The following is a 12440-nucleotide window of genomic DNA, read 5'->3' as shown; positions in this document are numbered from 1 at the left end:
TATTGCTTGTGTGAGATTTTGGCAAGTGCAGGACGTGTAGCGATGGACCATGTCTGTAGGTATAAGTCTGGGTGTCTAAAACGACGGCCAGAGGAAGGATATGACTGTGTGGCATCACACCATTGGTTGATTTGAATTCAGCACGCTTATTCTCATTAATTGTTATGTTTAATATATTATCTTTCTTTTGCGTGTCTGAACAACAGAAGAGGCGTTGATCTGGTGGTAGCGCGTGTGTTTGGTGACCAAAGGGTCCAGGGTTCGATTCCTGGCCCTTGCATATATTTTTCATGTATTTTCTAACTGCGGGATTCCATACTTCTCAATCCACAAGCTTACCATACGCCCTAGGCCTCATTGTCATAAGATCATCAGCACTCAAGGTCCAACGTCCCAAAATTGGGGGCGCATACCATGGTCTCCAGGCTTACCACACTCAATCAAAACCCTAGTTTCTTCTATTTTATTTTATTTATTTAAATATTTGTTTTATACTTTTATTTAAAACCTTAAAAACTTTTTATAACCTATTTTAATTTAGATAATCATTAAAAACAATAATTTTAATTTAGGTTTTAGGTTAATAATTTTAATTTAGGTTTTAGGTTCATAATTTTAATTTAGGTTTTTTATAATAATTTTAATTTAAGTTTTAATTTAGATTAATTAACTTAGTTTTAGGTTTAATCAATAATTTAATTTGTAGACTTAGGTTAATCAAATTAAGGTTTTAGGCTAATATTTATTTTTAGGTTTTAATTTTAATAATAACTATTAATTTTAAGTTTTATCACTAATCTTCTCACTTAACCCTAAAAAATCACACATTAGGTAGGTGTTGCCCATTAACTGTAGGCTCAGGTCTAAATCCTGTAGGTTTATTTTACCCATTAGGTTTTTAGCCGTTAACCTTTAAGGTTTAGGTTTACCTCTTTTCTCTTTAAACATTGAATTTCTTTGGTGCGCGATTTCTTTTCACATCTCAAAAATCTAGTGATTATCGAATACTTGTTTAATTTCTGCCTTTTATTTAATTATGTCATTTTTTAATTATTTAATTTCTACTTATTTTTTGTCATTTAAAATTCTAGAAGGTGTATAGGTTGTTCATTCATTTTTCAATGTAATAGTAATTAGGACCTTTATTTTCTGCCTTTATTTTCCGTACATTATAACTGTTTATTTTTCTATTTATTAAACTGTGTGGTTAGTAATATAGGGAGTGATAAGATTGCCAATTAAACATAAATCACTAACTACAAGATAAAATAACCGAATTGAATCACGTGATTGATGCACCCACACACCTTTAAGGTAATCCCTCTTATTGCTGCCTTTCGATTAAAAATAGTCAAGTCCCTCGGATACGAGGATACCTTAGCAATGTTGCCCTAAGTTCATTATCATCATCAAAGATCATAAGTCCCTTCGATGTTGCCTACGATAAGATGATAATCGTCCCTTTCGAATGCTAAGGTGTCCTCATTAGTTGCCTAAAATGACTATTATATCCTTCCCTAAGACTTCCTACCCTCTTCATGGTATGGATAGCCTTATGGCGAATGATAATTCTCGATGACCCTTTTCAAATCCAATGAAAAGACTACCTACCCTTCTTATGGTATGGATAGCCCTTTCAAACGAAAATCTTAAAGACCAGAAAGACATTAAACTTAGGGTAGGTGCTTTTAACTGCTTACTCACTATTCAAACTCAAATTTCTTTTCACACCCTTTTTCAAATCAATTCAAAAAGGCTACGCTTATTTACAAGCTAAAGTACTTATTCAAATCTTTTCAATTCAAACAAGACACTCTTTCAAACAGTTCAAACAAACAAGTGAGCTAAGCAATTAAGAGTCCATGGATAACCATGGATGCAAAGGGTACTTGCACCTTCCCTTTGCATAACCTACCCTCAAACTCAAAGTCTTTTAAAAGGTCTTTCCTATTTTTTAGCCTTTCCAATTGGATAAAATAAAAGTCGGTAGCGACTCTTGCTATCCGCGGCATTTTAAAAAGTCAGTTCTCCCATCATATTACACTCTTCTTGTCTCATCATCCAGGACTCAATTCTCCTGTTGGTTGCATCCTGTTTGTCCAGTCTTTTTCTAATTTCTGCATTCTCCTTATCAAGTTTATTTAGCATTTCAAGCATCTTAGCAGACTTGTCATTTGCAACGCTTGCAAGTACAGATGAAATAGTGAAAACCTTAGGAGTCACCTGATCAGCATTAATTTCCCATGTTGGTATCCTTCCTTCACATATGTCTTTAGAGCCCAGAGATCCATCACAAGAGTGATGGCAGCATTCAGATACTCAGAAAATTTCTCATTAGCATGAGTGTGGCATACTTCTTTGAGTTTAAGGGATTCAGAGTTGAATCTTCCTCTGAATGCATCCCAAAAGGCTTCTGAAGCCACTGGATTTCTGTTTGTTGAACAGTCAACTTTTAGCTTTTCTATCCATTCCTACATCTCTGTTTCAAAATTATTGAACAATATATCAACCTCTGTTTGTGTAGGTTCAGGAATTTGGGGTTCAGGGTGAGCTTCTGATTCCTTTTTAGAGGGTTGGTCAGGTTCACACTCGGTAGAAGGTTCAGATAATGTCTCACAGGATTTTTTAGGGTTGGTGAGTTGTTCAGGTTGATGTTCTGGAGATTTTTTAATTTGAGATTTAGAGGCTTCTACTTGTTGAGATTCGAAGGTTGCATCTTCTAAGGTTATTCGTTGTGAGATTGGTGACTTTTGTGGTGATGGGGAGTCTGGAATTACATGTACTTCAGTTGATGATGAACTGACAACATCTTTTGATGAGCGGGGTAACGTTGATTTGATTAAGTGTGGAGGAGTGGATGAGATGGATTTAGGAAGCACGTTATAGGCGGGAGTGTTTTGGTCAAAGGTGTCAGGAATAATTGTGGCTAGGGGGCTAATGTATCCAGGAATGTTCCATGATCCTGTGTACCACCCATAAGGTTTTGGAATCAATTTTTTACATTGCGGCCCGTATTTAGAAGATTCTAAACCTTCTTAATTGATTGGTGGGTTTTATAGAGAAGGTGCAGCTTTAGAAGATCTGAGGGATATTGTTTCTTTTGGTGGTGGATGTTCAAACAGGTTTAAATTAAATGGTGTGGAAGAGATGGGAGGATTTTCTTGTTGGATTTCTGGTGGAGCAGTGTTTGGTGAGGTTTCTCTTGGATCAGTGGTTTGAGGACATGTTTCTTTGGGATTCTCCATAGTACTGGAAATGACTTGAGGAGTGGTGGTTTGAGTTTTTATTTGATTGGAAGATACAGATGTTTTTGGATTAAAATTGTCAATGTCTGACAATAGTTGTGCCAAGGTTTGATCTTCTGGGGGATTGGTAGAACTGGTTTCTAAGATTGGAGATTTGATTGTCTGGGAATCGGGTAAAACAGAAGTTTCAATATTTTCATAATTAAGAGTTGAAACAGAAATAGAGGAATTACCTGAAGTTCTTTTCTTTTTATCCTTCTTAACTTTAACAGAGGTTCCTTCATCTTGTTCCTTTTTGGACCATTTTCTTTAAGATATTCATCTTTTTCAGATTCTTCCCGCTTAGGGTTTTTCCACATGTTGGTTCTAACTCTTGAACTAGTTTGGCTTCTTCTAGATGAGCTATCAGACCATTCTCTGTCAGAATTTCTGAGATTAACTTAGAGAGGGGAATCCAGTTCTTCTGAACCTTGACCTTTCGATCTTCTCTTGATTCTTTGACATGAGTCAATAGATGTTTGAAGAGAATGAATGGTAAGTCAATCTTACTGTTCTTACCAAGGCAGTACAATAGGAATTCTTGGTCAGCATTCACATAGTCATATGAACTTGTAGGTTTACGGTGGAAGATACAGCCCAGAAAGATTTTTGGCCAAACTTGATAGTATTCTTTCAATTGTTTAAACTTTGAGTTTTTCAAGGATTCTCCATTCTTGTAAATTTCTGCGTGGACCAGTTTCATATTTGGTCTTCCATCAGAGATACCAACATACCCATATTTCTCAATCCATAATAATTTTCTGATCAAATTTTCAGTGATCACAACTTGCTTATCCATAACAATCGATAGAATCGCAGTTGGAGTGGTTTCTGCATGTATCCAGAATTCTTTGACCAAGAGAGGGAAACTGGACCGATCAATCTATCAAAGAATGTTCTCCATCCTTAAAATTCAACGGCAGGAAGTAAGTCGATATTGTTTTCCTTGTTGTTCTCCAAATCCACCATGTATTCACAAAGAACTTCAATCTTATCAACTGGTAGGAGCATTGTTCTTGTGGGTTCAATGTATCCTTCAATATGGGGGTTGATGGGGAAAGATGACGGGTTTTGTTTGGATGAAGAAGACGCCATTGATGAACGGTTGAGGTTTTATTTCTTGCGAAAAAGAGAGACATGAGATATGGAATGTAGGGTTTGAAAGTGAGAGGGAGCGAAAGAGGGAAAGAGCAATTTCGAATACTATTTATAGAGAACGAAGAATCATTAAAATAAATTGATTATAATAACTAATTAATTAACCCATTGATTAAGGAAGAGAACATGGTTATTGAGATGGATTGAACATTTATCATTGAACAGTCATCTAGAGAGGAGTAACCATACCTGGCACGTGTGATCTTTCGGAGGTTTACACACGTGTTCTTACCTTAGAGCCAGCAAAATGAAGTATTATTTTCCGAGATGAACTTTTAAGACAAGCAGTTCATATGATGTTTTTCAGAGATGACTCCTTGTTTCTCCAGTCTTCGGAAGTTGAGGTAGAAAACTTTTGTCACTTGCATCTTAACAAGTCTAAAATGTTTAAGATTTTTGGAATACTGATGAATTCTTCTGTAAATAATTATTTTTCTCCTTTTGAAATCTTTATCTTCTGACTTTAGATGTCTTTGAGCTTCTTCATTTTTGATACTTATCTACAAAACTCCTTATGACGAGTGGATGATGTGCGTAGAGTCTTGACCTTGATATCTTCTGATAATGCTGAGTGTTTGGATTTGACTCTGATTTCAACTCAGTATGGTTTTTCTCCTTCTGGATCTCTCCACACGGTTAAGTGTTTGATCTTGAGATCAATACAGAGCCATGCTCTGATACCAATTGAAGGTAGAGAAAATCACAAGAAAGGGGGGATTGAATTGTGTTCTTTATCAATTAAAATTCTCTTTCTTTTTCTTTAACGTCTTTTCTTTCACTTAGTCATCTATTGGATTATGCTTAGATGTTGCGGAAGCATGAAGATGTTGAACTACATAACCAATAAGATGTTCATTTTAACTTCTAAAGGATATCAGAACTTCTGACTTGCTCAGTACAGTTCTACATATTCAATCTTGGAAGTTCTAAGTTAAAATGACATGTGAAGAAAGTAAAAGACACATTCATTTTTATCTTGGTTCACCTTCTAACTAAGGCTACCTCCAGTCCACCTTCTTCAGGTGACTTTCCTCTCAACAGAGGTCTTAATCCACTATAACCAATCAAGATTACAACTGCACGATCCTCCGTCATGACTAACAATCCTGCACAGCCAACTGTTGTGACTAACCATATGGACAATGACCCGTTCAGTGATCTCTGCGAAATATAATGTCCATTGACTCAGGCAACCTGCACAGTTTATCCGCTGTGACTAACTGTAATGGACTGTTCAGTGATCTCTACCAGATATTTACTCCTGGACGCCTGACCTTCACTTGGTCTCCAAGAGATCTCCACAATGATCGCAACCAGTTGTCTTCTCAAGCTTCTGACCTCACAGGTCGCTCAAGGCATCTTCTGGAGATTTACAGATTTTCTTCTTATTCAAACAGATAGTCTCCTATTCTCAATACATAATGCTTTTTAATAAGAAAATATTCTAATTACACAGTGAATGACAAGTAATGTGTTTTAGTTGAATAATCATTGAATTCTTCTTGTCTCCATCTTCTGTCCTAATCCTTGCTTCTTAGTTTCTTCAAGCGGATTGATAACATCAGTTCTGATTCAAGAATGCTCCTTGCATTGATCTTCAACTTTCATCTCAAGCAGATTAAGAACATCAGTTCTTACTGATATTTTCTTCTTTGATTCTTCTTGTGATCTTCTTCTTAAGAAGATTAAGAACATCGGTTCCAGTTAAGAGTTGCTTCTTTGATTTCTTCTTCAGTTGCTTTCCTTAGTAAGCTGATTAAGAACAACAGTTCTTATTGAGAGTTTCTTCTTTGATTTCTTCTTCAGTTTCTTTCCTTAGTAAGCAGATTAAGAACAACAATTCTTATTGAGAGTTACTTCTTTGACTTCTTCTTCAGTTGCTTTCCTTAGCAAGCAGATTAGGAACAATAGTTCTTATTGACAGTTCCTTTTTTGATTTCTTCTTTAGTTGCTTTCCTTAGTAATCAGATTAAGAACAACAGTTCTTATTGAGATTTTCTTCTTTGATTCTTCTTCTGATATATGTAATGCTCCACTTAATTCTAATAGTGATTTTCATTGCTACCTCTTATCCTTTTTAAAAACCACACACTCCTCATAAGAGATCTTGCTTCTTTTTATAGCTTGAGAGTATGTTTGTTTTCTTGATCTTAGGACAACGTAATAAATTTAGTCGTGTTTCCACCATGCTTTTGTTTTCTTCAATGTACTGCATGTAGGTTGCTTCTTCAATCATTCTTGGGAGTTGTTCCTTTTAGTTGTTGTAGACGTTTAGCTAATGATGATGTTTGTAACGGTTTTCTTCTTGATTCTGGTCCTTTGTATTTTATTTGAGTTTCCATGCTGAGCTAAAGACTATCATCTCATTTCCATGTGACTCTGTCGCTGTTTTATCTTTTGTGAGTCGCTACGTTGTAACTCTAGAACTTGTAACTTCACAACTTCTGATATTTTACATGCGTGATCTTCTGAGTTTACAAGGCTTCTTGTTCCTGAATCTTTTGTTCATTTCTTTTGAAGCTTCTGACGAACCTTCTGATTGAGTTGTTGTATATGTTGTAAAGGACTTTGACACTTGTTTCTGCACGCTTAATGAAACCATTGGTAATAAAATTGTTACTCACAAAATATATGCTTGTTATCATCAAAACTAGATTCTGGACAAAGATTTTCAATCTTGTTCCAACACAAAGTGGATGTCATTCCCCGATATGAGACATCTTATAGCAAGTGCGTACAACGGGGTGTGTGTCGATTTGACGAGATTTGGATTTTTGGAGATATTTTTCCGCTTCATGGTCGCCCGCCTTTGGACGTGTCTAGCCGCATCATTTGTATCGGGTATCTATAATCGCACCACTTTGTGCAAGTTTTTTTAAAACTGGGGTGTCCTATTCTGGCTACTTCTTGTCAGTGGACGACACATCATACAAAAGAGGCGGAAACTTAGTCTGTTCCCTTTTTTGAAAGAATGATGGAATTTGAAGAAATGATGAAGCAAGAGCGTGAAGAAAATAGAGAGTAGTGTAAGAAGTTACCGATTTTAGAACTAAGCAGTGAGGATTGGTTCGACGCATTTTAGATTTTACTGGATATTTTTTGTTTGTAATAACCATATGTATGTCATTTTTTGTATGTATTGTAATTTAGAATGTAAAATTAAACTGATTCAATACATATATAATATACTTATATTTAATGTTGTCATTGTTTATGTTATGCTCATTACATGTGCTTGTATTGGTTCAATTTGTGGAATTTGTCAAAACAGACTGCACACATTAAAAATCAATTTTCTGTTCTGCCTCTGCTTAATTCGGAAGCACGCTTCCAAAAATTTAATGCTTCAGGGCTCTTTTTGGAAGTGCATTTCCGAAACATCCACTGAAAGCAAGGTCAGGTTTGTTGGGTCATTATTACTCCAATAAATTTATAAATAATACACCATACTTTTTCATCAACATCAAGCCACAAACACCAATGACACAAACCTACCCCCACCTAGCTTTTGTCTACTTCAGCAGTGGTTACCCGATACCATTCCAATTTCGCTTCTCGCGGGACACGCCATTTGCGGAATTGATAACGTCTCTTAACTCTCTTGTAATACCCGGAAAATCGAAAGGTTGTCAAGCTTGAGTACTACTCTCCTTCGCTTAACGACGAGGGAGACGTCCAGTTCCCCCATTTGAAGTCAAGAACGACGAAGATTTAGCAGTTTTGTGGTTGATCGATTTTCTTTGAAGGGTCCGATCGAGTTGGATGCGAAACTTCAAAGATCGGGAGCCGAAGTTATCAAAATGTTGTCTCATCCTTAACTATCCGTGTTTAACAATATGTAACTTTAATTTCATGTTGTGTGATCTTTGTAATTTTGATGCTTTATGATAAATCGAAGTGTTGTTCGTTTGTTTTATGTTTTCTGTATCAAACATTATTTCGGAAGTGCATCTCCAAAATATTTCAAGGGGGTGAATTCAGAAGTGCATCTTCGAAGTTACATTTTTTCTGGAAAATAAGGTGTTTTCGGAAGTGCATCTCCAAAATCACTTTTTTCCAGAAAAATAAGGTGTTTTCGGAAGTGCACATCCGAAACCACTTTTTTTTCATAAAAATGTGAAGAGATGCACTTCTAAAATATAGGGGCATTTTGGGAATTTCACCACGGATATCCAAGAAGGTTGAGGGGTCCATAAAAAAATTGTCATTAAAAAATCTTAATTATAAAGATTTTTTTTATATAAAAAGTCAATATAATCCTACAAAATCTTTTAAAATTTTGACTTTTTTCACCAAATAATTTTTTAAAATCTCAATTCAATACACCTCTTAATTTTAAATTGAGTCTAATCTTTTCAATGTTTGATAAAATGTTACCTTAAAATCTTATGTTATGCGAAAGTATCTAAAAATGCCTTATATTCAAATATCAGTAATTAAATTCAATTCAATTTCAATATTTAAGGTAATTTTTTGAGAATCTATCATCCAATTCTTATTTATAATAAAATAAGTGAATATTTAAAAAAATTAATCTGAATTAATAAATTTAAATTATTGAAAAACAAGGTTAAGATTTTATAAATTGATCCAAATTACACATACTATATTAATAATATTCAAAAATATTAATTATATTAATCTTAATAGACAAACTTGAATGACCTATAAATATCTTTTATAGTTTCTAGTTTGATCTTTTCAATTAAATAAAAAATTAATATTTTTTCTTTTAAAAAATATCTGATCTTAGGTCGTAATAACATGTTAAGGCCCAAACACCAATTATTCTGGGTAGATAATCATATAAGAAATCAATTAGAACCAAAAAAACACTAAATTGAATAAATACATTAAAACCAGATATGTTTATCCCATTCTACATAGTTGCTTGTATTTTCTTTGCTTAATTTTCGTTGTTCTATTTCATGCAAATTACTTGATAGTTTTATTCAATTTAATTAGAGTCATACTTTTTCTACTGTTTTTGTCTATAAATATAACTTTTTCTCAATAATGGTTTTAATCAATTATTTTACGTTATAATTTATACGTTTTATTCAATTTTAGCCATAATTATTCTATTTTTTTCTATAAATATAACTTTCTCAATACTGGTTTTAATCAATATATATTTGTACAACTGCTAAACTATTAAAATAATTTGAAGATGTCCAGAATAAAATTTTCACCTCTTGCTGCCACTATTCTTGTTGTCATATTGATCCTAGGTGAGTACATTTCCTTGTTCAATACAAATATACAAAATATTTTAAAACATATTAGTTATTATTTTTTTTAATTTGAATCAGGATGTGAGAAAGCAATGGGCGAGGCTATGGAAATTGATGGTGCAGTGCAGTGTTGTCATGACAATCACATAGGAAGATGCATTCCAGGTGTAGACGACAATCGTTGTAATCAGATTTGCAGTAACAATTGTTACAAAGGAGGTCGTTGCAAAATTGTTGGAAATAAAGCACCAAATCATTTTTGTCATTGTTTTTGCTGATTGTTTGTTATTATCATTCTAAATTATTATTGCTAGTACTAGGGTTACACTAATCTAACCATATTTGTATGGTTTGAAATAAGAATACTATATTTTGATTTTGACAATGCAAGATGTTATGTTTTTTACTTTTAAATTTATTATTAAGTTTATTTCCTCATAAGAGGAAAAAATATATTTGTGTCTTTTATGTTATGTTAGGTTAATTTTTTAATTAAAGATCGGCGTTATTAATTATTAATAAGTTAGTAATATAAATAATGGTAAATTTTATTGTTAAATATTTATAAATCATTTGATTGTGTTTTTTATTGAGTTTTGAAGACACTCATTCTATTACCTTTGCAGTATATCATTTAATTAATATATACCAGTAATACAATAATTTAGATATATTATTATAGTGGACAAATTATTTTCTTCATAGGAATCGAATATTTTTTTTCGAGCAACTTTACATATTAATCTCTCGAGTCTAGAAAGATTGCAATAAGTGGTAAAACTCTCCCGCAAGAGAATTTAACTACGGAGACTAATTTCTGAAGTCCGATAGAACTGTATTTGATGACAAAAAAAATTCAAAAGAATTTAATATTATTACTAGGGGTGGCAAAATGGGTTAGTTCTACTGAGGTTTTCGGCTCGGTATCTTGACTTGTCCCGCTCCGCCTAACTTGTTTAAAAAAGCGGGCTGAGGAAATGATGGGGCAGAGTCTTTCTATAACTTTCTAATACATGTGTTGATTGGAAATAGATGAGTGTATATGCAGTGTGATTTATTTTGCGGTGTGATTGTTATCATTGTCGGTCTTATGTAAATTCTTAGTGGGGTTCTTTTAATAGTTAATTTTTAAATAGAATTAGAATGATATGTATATTTATTTATTCATTTATTTATTTATTTATTTATTTACTTTGATACGTTTTTTTATTGTGTGAGTTTATTTCGTTATTTTTGTGCTTGTAACTGGTCTTTATTTATTTTATTTTTTGAATTGTTTGAACTTAAGACATGTTGAAGTTATATTGTGTGCTATTAAAAAAATATTTTATCGATCTTATTGGTAATAATTGATTTTTTTTTAATATTATGTAGTAAATCAAATGTAAAATAAAAAAAAGGTGATTTCGGAGATGTACATCCGAAATAAAGTTTATTTCTAGGAAAAAGGTGAATTCGGAGATGCATCTCCAAATTCACCCCTGGAAAAATTCGGATATGTACTTCCAAAATATCCTCTGATACAGAAAACATGAAAACAAACATCAACGCTTCGATTTATTATAAAGCATGAAAATTACAAACATCACATAACATAAAATTAAAGTTACATATTGTTAAACACGGGTAGGTGTGGATGAGTCAACATTTTGATAACGTCGGCTCCTGATCTTTGAAGTTGCGCATCCAACTCGATCGGACCCTTTGAAGAAAATATGTCGAAAGTTGTCACCAAAACCGCTAAATCTTCATCGTTCTTGACTTCAAATGGGGTGAACTGAACGTCTCCCTCGTCATTAAGTGAAGGCGAGCAGTACTGAAGCTTGACAACCTACCGATTTTCCGGGTATTGCAAGAGAGTGTTGAGCAACGTCATGAATTCCGCGAACGGCGTATCACCAAGAAGCAAAATTGGAACGGCATCGGGTAGCCAGTGCTGAAATAGAAAAACGCAAGATGGGGTAGGTTTGTGTCATTGGTGTTTTGTGGCTTGATGTTGATGAAAAGGATTGGTGTAGTATTTATAGACTCATTGGTGTTTTCTCATCCGTTTCTCACATTTCCTTCCATATTTGCTGCCCTGGCTGACTTGCCGATTTTTAAGAGAGTTGATCATGTACTTTCTCTGCAGTGAAACCTCCGATTAAAAAGAAATTTTGGTACATTCACCCCAACCTCTAGCACTTTCTCCTTCCACAAGAGCGAATGTAAAAGGGAAAATGTTATCATTTCCGTCTTGTGCCACAGCCATCAACAAGGTCCCCTTATATATTTCGTACAACCAAGTGCCATCTATTTGAAGAATTGGTTTGCAATACGCAAATCCTTGAACACATGGGCGGAAAGCCAAGAAAAGCATGTGGATTATCACATTTCCTTGAAGGCACGTTCCGTCTGGAGATTGCGTCGGAAGGGTCTCTAAAAGAGTAACGGTTCCAGGAGCATAAATTTGAAGCGCAGATAAGAAACGTGGAAGTTGTTTGTACAAATCCTCCCAATTTCCATACACAAGTTCGGTCGCTTTGGTTTTCTCCAGCCACGCCTTTCTATAAGATGGAGTGTAATTGTAAGTTGCAACGATATGAGAGATTATCGTTTTCACATTTACTGATGGATCTTTGTCTACTAGAGGCAAGATTTCTTGACATATAATATCATAACTTAGCTTACGGTGATCTTAGGAAACATTTATGTTAACACATGTGTGATCTTGGGAAATAGATCCTATCACCCATGAATCACTTCGCTTCCTGTATGATGCAGC

This window comes from Vicia villosa, linkage group LG5, assembly GCF_029867415.1.
Source record: "Vicia villosa cultivar HV-30 ecotype Madison, WI linkage group LG5, Vvil1.0, whole genome shotgun sequence".
Lineage (NCBI taxonomy): Eukaryota > Viridiplantae > Streptophyta > Magnoliopsida > Fabales > Fabaceae > Vicia > Vicia villosa.
The sequence above is the reverse complement of the archived record's forward strand: the minus strand, read 5'-3'. Positions refer to the sequence as shown.